We start from the raw sequence: 7,446 nt of genomic DNA, 5'->3' as shown, positions 1-7,446 counted from the left end.
AAAAGTTGCAGCTTAAGTGGTTTATGAGATATTAGCATTAGTTGTGCAATCTCCACTCATGGGAACCAGTTTTAATTTTGTATTTCTGTTTCTGATTTACAGATTTCACAAATAATGATGTAAAAACTATGTTAGTCGCAAATGTATTTTCAGCATCTAATTAAGAGTAACAGGAGAGTTTAGCTTTCACCGGGAAGGCTGAAAATTTGCTTTCAAATGTTAGGCTTCTGGGAAATCCATAGGGTTAGTGTGCCTGTTTAGTTTACTAAATGCACTGGAAAAAAAAAACAAAAAAACAACAGCACTTGCACACAACATCATCAAAGAACACTTAACGGGAAAATAAAAAAAGAAAATCCTTTTTTCAAAACATTGTTTCTATGAGACTGCAAAATCCTGACGCTAGATTAAAAGCAATGCTTTGAAAAATGCACCTTTTAATTTAGTTTTCCAAGCATGAAGCTCTGTATAGCTTTCAGGATAACAATCGCCTAAAGCTGTAAAGCACATTAAGCGCCCTGATGTCGCCACAAAATGTTCAGTGGTTAATTATTTGCCAGTACAACTGTTCACTTCCTACACTGGATTTAGGGTAAATCCTGTTATTAGTCTTGCTCTGCAATTGCCATTGTCTGTGACCGAGAGCAAGCTGAAAGGCTACAGTCAGCTTTTTATTACACGACATGTGAATGAAGAGTCAGGCCAGTGTTCCACTGCTGTTTCATGTAAGCTGCTGAGCCAGAGCCTGCGACTGGCTGTTGACATTGACTTTTATTCTTTCTCTAATAACCCAATCGTCTTTTAAAAACAGACATTTAATGACTGAAATCAATAGCAAATTACATATTTTCTAACTTTCAAATGTGTTTTGCGCTAAAATTATCGTATTATTGTTTCATTCAAAAATTAACTTTTTAAAGCTGCAGTACCGTCAAATGCCCAAGCGTTATATTGCTGCTTTATTTGATAGGAATATAGCAAAACATTGTATATATTTACACACACACACACACACACACACACACACACACACACACACACACACACACACACACACACACACACACACACACACACACACACACACACACACACACACACACACACACACACACACACACCACAGAGAAATGCATTATGACTGTCACTCTCACCGATTGCTCTCCCTGATATGCTGACAATGCTATTTAAGAACTTCAGTCCCTGTCTGTTTTTTTTTTAGTTACAGTGTCTGTTTCTTGACATGCTTGATAGAAACCTGCTGTGTCTCTGGCTCTGTCTGCTTCTTTTCCCTACCAGTCATTTGCCTCTGGGCAGATCATTCTTTTCTAGGAATTACCAAGATATAATACACCAGCCCTGACTATCAAACCAATCGAAAAGGAAAGTCCTTTCATTGTAATTCTCAGAATCAGAACACACTTTATGGAATCCAATTGTGAATAAATAAACACAATGTTTTTTTGTCCCACAACAAAATATTAAAAAGTGTAAACGTTAGGCATGGTTACAATTCTTAAGAGCATGCCTGGCAAATTACTGGACATGTTGAGCTATTCACCTTTAAGCTACTTCTAGATGTACTTCTTGTATTTCTAGGAAATGTCAGTATTTTTTGCTTATTTTTTAATATATGTGAAGGATTACTCAGATTTGATTAAACTATTCATGAACATCAGTCCACCTATTGCTAATTGGTACATGCTGTGTACTATGTATGTCTTGACAACCTAATTTTTAATAATGTATTATTATTATTATTATTATTATTATTATTATTATTATTATTATTATTATTATTATTATTATTATTATCCTTAGTGAGGGGTATGTATGCTATTCAATACCATTTCTTTTAAAACATTTGTATTACAGTACAAGAGACATATTACATATATAAAATTATATTTAATTAATACAATACGTCCAGTTTTTCTTTACCTTACCTTTGAAGAACAAGTGTCTGACGGGGACAAACTACGTCTTTATTTTTGTTTTCAGTTCACAGTGACCTTGCTACAGTAATCTTGTTTCATAATACACATTATATAGTATGGTATTACTGTTTACCCATCTGTATTAAAATAAATAAAACTTAATGTTTGTTTACCAGATTGATCAACTATTTATATAAATCAAAAAGCACTGAAGAAACTATCAATAATATATCAATTAGTATCTAAAACCAAGCACAATTGTAAAAGTTGGCATGACACCATTAGAAGAAAATATAATAAAGGTATTGATCCTGGCTAAAGAACTAGGAGTGCATCTGGGGCTGTGCACGGGCCGTAAAGTCTGTTGGGTGACAGGAGAGTTAGCAGGTCTTAATGAAAAAGAACAGCTTGGTAGGTTATGAGCTAGCTGCAGAGCAGAAAGCAAGTGCAAATATTTGATAACTCAGTCTGACAGAGCAGATAGACCAGCAGCCGGCAATCAAGGAGTTAGAGCAGTTTGTAGTCTCCGAGGTGGACTTGCACGTTACCCTGCTAGATACACAGAGGAAGGCTGGTGGAACAGACAGGGAATGGGCAGAGGTAGAACAGAGTTCATCAGCATGCAAGAGGACAGTCCAGAACCTGCAATTAGGATTCTAGCTCTTGGGTCACAAGAACAGGAGTCGGATAGTGACCAAGGGAAGGAAAGTGAAGAGTTGCAGCAACCCTAGCAACCTTGCTGATCAACAGAGTGGTCAGAGGCAGACAGTCACAGTGGGGGACTCAACTGTAAGGCATGTATAAAGTAGGTTTTCAAGAAGGGACCCAGTAAACCGGAGTGCGGTCTGTCTCCCTTGAGTAGATTGGATCAAAACAGGGCTGGTACAGAACCAACAGTGATTGTCCATGTAGGGACACAACATCCAGTATGTGAGAGGAAGTTAGAGGTACTGAAAGAGAGGCTTACTGATCTCGCTGCCAGGCTTAAGGTGAAAAGGAGTTGTAATCTTCTCTGGGCTGCTTCCAGTGCTGAGAGCAAGGAAGGAGAGGTTTAGCAGAATAATTGGTTTACAAGAAAGATGGCTTACATTGTAATGACTTGGGGAGCATATGTTTTGGCAATATCTGATGTATTAAACACATTCTTTTTTTTTATGTTTTCACTGGAGAGGATACAAATAATATGCTGCCAGTGCCGGCAGTTTGTTCACACACAGTTCTTCAAGAATGTTAGGCTATATTGCAAAAAGCGTGAAATACAAGTTTAGAGACGTTAGGCTAAGATTATACAATGCCCTATTTAGACCACACATAGATCTACTGTTTGTAGTTTTGGTCACCGCTACAAAAAATAAATTGCACTGGAGAAGGCACAGAGAAGGGCAGCTAGGCTGATCCCAGGACTTAATGAAATGAGCTATGAGGAAAGTTTAAAATAACTAAATCTCTTCAGCCTAGAAAAAAGAACGGCAAGAGAGGTTCTTGATTGAAGTCTGTAGAATCATAAATGGTACAGATAAAAACCCAAGGTAGAACAAGAGCGCATAACTGGAGACTGTGTAAAAATAAGCCTACAAGGTGACATAGTAGGATCTGAAACACTGGGAACATTTAAAAGAAGGCTCTTCTTTGTTGAATGGATTTCCTCTGAGAAAAGGCCCACGGTACTAATGTGTTGAGAGTTTTGTTAATGACATTTTAAAATTAGGCAATCCAGATAACATCAGTAAAACCCTATAATCCTACTAGTTCTTAGACTTTTTGTGTACATTGTTTATTAAAACATTTTTAAACATCTACACACCATACTCCACAATGTTAAAGGGAAAAAAAGTTTTTATTGAGAAAAAAATATATATTAAAAATACAAAACTGAAAAATTGAATAAGTCTCCACCCCCCTGAGTTAATACTTGGTGGAAGCACATTTAGAAGCAATTACAGCTGTGAATCTGTTGGGATAGGTCTCTACCAACTTTGCACATCTAGATTTGACAATATTTGACCATTTTTCTTTTCAAAACTGTTCAAGCTCTGTCAGGTTCCTTGGGGAGCGTTGATGGACAGCAATCTTCAAGCCATGCCACAAATTTTCGATTGGATTTAGGTTGAGGCTCTGACTGGGCAACTCAAGGACATTTACCTTTTTGTTCTGTGGCCACTCCAGTGTAGCTTTGGCTGTGTGCTTGGGGACGTTGTTATGCTGAAAGGAGGACTTCCGTCCCAGTTTCAGCGTTCTTGCAGAGGGCAGCGTGTTTTCCTCAAAGACTTCTCTGTACTTTGGTCCAATCATTTTCCTGTCTATCCTGACAAGTGCCCCAGTCCCTGCTGATGAGAAACATCTACATAACATGATGCTGCCACCACCATGCTTCACAGTAGAGATGGTGTTCTTTGGGTGATGCGCTGTGTTGGATTTGCGCCAAGCATAACGCTTTGCATTTGGGCCAAAAAGTTCCATTATAGTTTTGTCAGACCACATAACTTTTTGCCACATGGCTACAGAATCTCTTGAGTGGTTTTTTGCATACTTCAAATGGGATTCAAGGTTGGCTTTCTTGAGCAATGGCTTCCTTCCTGCCACCCTACCATACAGGCCAGATTTGTGGAGTACTTGGGATATTGTTGTCACATGCACACTTTGACCAGTCTTGGCCATAAAAGCCTGTAGCTCTTGCAAAGTTGCCATTAGCCTCTTGGTATCAACACTATGCTTCAGTGCTAGAAGTCCCGGGTTCGTGCCCGTCCTCCTCCTGTGTGTGGATTGTAGAAATATGGCAGCATGTGCTTTGAACTGATTAGTCAAAATTTGAAATATTTGGCTGTAGCAGAAGGCAGTTTGTTCACCGAAGGGCTGGACAGTGGTACACGAATGAATGTCTGCAGGCAATAACGAAGCATGATGGAGGTTCCTTGCAAGTTTGGGGCTGCATTTCTGCAAATGGAGTTGGGGATTTGGTCACAATTAATGGTCTCCTCAATTCTGAGAAGTACAGGCAGATACTTATCCATCATGCAATACCATCATGGAGGCATCTGATTGGCCCCAAATTTATTCTGCAGCATGACAACGACCCCAAACATACAGCGAAAGTCATTAACAACTATCTCAGCGTAAAGAAGAACAAGGAGTCCTGGAAGTGATGGTATGGCCCCCACAGAGCCCTGATCTCAACATCATCGAGTCTTTCTGGGATTACATGAAGAGAGAGAAGCAACTGAGGCTGCCTTAATCCACAAAAGTACTGTGGTTAGTTCTCCTTCAAAAACTGTGTGCAAGTGTACCTAGAAGAATTGATGCTGTTTTGAAGGCAAAGGGTGGTCACACCAAATATTGATTTGATGTAGATTTTTCTTCTGTTCACTCACTTTGCATTTTGTTAATTGATAAATATAAACTATTAACATGTTTATTTTTGAAAGCATTCTTATTTTACAGCATTTTTTCACACCTGCCTAAAACTTTTGCACAGTACTGTATATATATTTGAGATGAATAAGGTTGTCATTTTGCAGAATTAGGCTGACAAGGAAAGACTGAATAGGCAACAATCACATGTTTAAATGCTTTCAGAGGACAGACACACCCAGTTTCAAACCAAACTCTCAACAGGCTCTTGATAGCAAAGCACTGTGAAGCGTTTAAAAAAAAAAACACCTTTAGTTGACTACAGAGAACAACTATGCATTATTATTATTATTATTATTATTATTATTATATTATTTATTATTATTATTATTATTATTATTATTATTATTATTATTGTCCTAGTAGTAATATTTTATAATGTGGAATAATATGCATACCCTAAGCCTACAATGCATCAAAGGATTCTGGTGGCATATCAAAGGCATGCTGTTCTTGAGTTGTTTTATACTACAGCATACATGTTAACTAATGAAGTTTGCAATCCACCTGAGTGGCTCTTGTTAAAACCATGTTGTTTTTTTAATGTTCATATAAGTCAGTGTTAAGGTGTTCAGGAGTTGCTCTTCAGTTCTAATTGCCTGCCATTGATTAGCCAAAATGTTTTAATAGAAATAAGAGCCAACGAGTTATCTGCCACCTACATCAAGTTTCCTTCGTTTTTTTGTTTTTTTTGTTGGCAATACACAATCGTGTTATAGATGGTGCTTACTAATATAAAGAGCTATATGTGTTGTATACATTATGGTTTTATTTTATTTCATTTTATGGTTTTATTTTAGCATACTCACATTTTAACACAGACAAATATAAATGCAACTTCAATAGGATAATGTTTTTTTTACAATTTAACCCCTTTAAAAAAAGAATGTCCATATCCAACTTCATCACGAAGAGGTTACAATGCAATGCTCTCATGAATACTGTAATATAAAGATGAAGTCCAGGGGTATTTTTTTGAAACAACACAATCATTCACTTCCCACCTGTTTCATCTTCTCTCCTGAATCAAACTTTTTCCAGTGCTTAGGTACTAAGAAACACTTCCAAAACTTTGAATTTATTTTCCCTTCCCACTTGTGGTTTATGTGTTTTAGTTCAAATCTGAAGTGGCAAATTGTCTCGTGCCGCACACGACAGACCACATCTGAGGCTCATTTGCAGTCTGTTAGCACTGGTAGAAGTTTATCTTAGGCAGCAGTTTCCAAACTGTTCAGTGGTGAATTGCAAGTCTTCTATAGGTTTAGCATAGGCACCTTTTTATTACAAGGCCCCTGAACTGACTACACATTCTGGGTCACAAACTGAATAGAAATACCTTTTTTTAATAAGCTGCAATGTAAAGAAATACATAGATATGCATTTTTAAAGTTTGTAATTATGTAATTCACTTGACATAAGCTAAAGCAAGACAGAGTGCAAATTTGATGAAAGACAATATGTTACCTGTTGCAATTAAATAATTAAGTTCAAGATTAGGAAATATTTACATTTACATTTACAAAACAATTATGTCAACAAAATCTGAATGAAACTAAAAATCTATTTCTCTTCTGATAAAAAAAGGCTTCTATTTCTCTTCTGATAAAAAAGCTCAACAGGTAAAAATAAATATTTAAAAAGCAGTAAATAAAAAAAAGTTAACTTTTCAAGCAGTTCAACTGATGTGAGAAAATGCGTATGCAGTCAGTAGCGAGATACTGCCCTTCCCCCACCACAACAGGCGAGCACCTCAACTCAGCCTGCATAACTGTTTGATTGCTTAAGCCTGGTGGTCAGACAATAGAACCAGAAAGAATGGCTGCTTCCTTCCTTCCTGTTGAGTGCTCTGCCTGAGTGAACAGATTCAATAGCACTCTGCTTCACAGCAACACTGGACTGCAGTGCGAGCTAAAATCAACAAAGAGCCATTCTAGGCATTTCCAATTGCACCTCAGTCAAGCTACTGAGCTGAGGAATACTTTCTTTAGAACATGCGTGTGTGTGTGTGTTTGTAAGATGGAATGGGGGGGGTGGGGGGGTGGAATACAAGAGAGGGATCCCTATATGCACAGATAGACAAACGTGTTGCACAAACTGAAGC

The sequence above is a fragment of the Polyodon spathula genome, chromosome 9, assembly GCF_017654505.1.
Source record: "Polyodon spathula isolate WHYD16114869_AA chromosome 9, ASM1765450v1, whole genome shotgun sequence".
NCBI classification, from domain to species: Eukaryota; Metazoa; Chordata; class Actinopteri; order Acipenseriformes; family Polyodontidae; genus Polyodon; species Polyodon spathula.
This window is presented reverse-complemented; position numbering follows the sequence as displayed.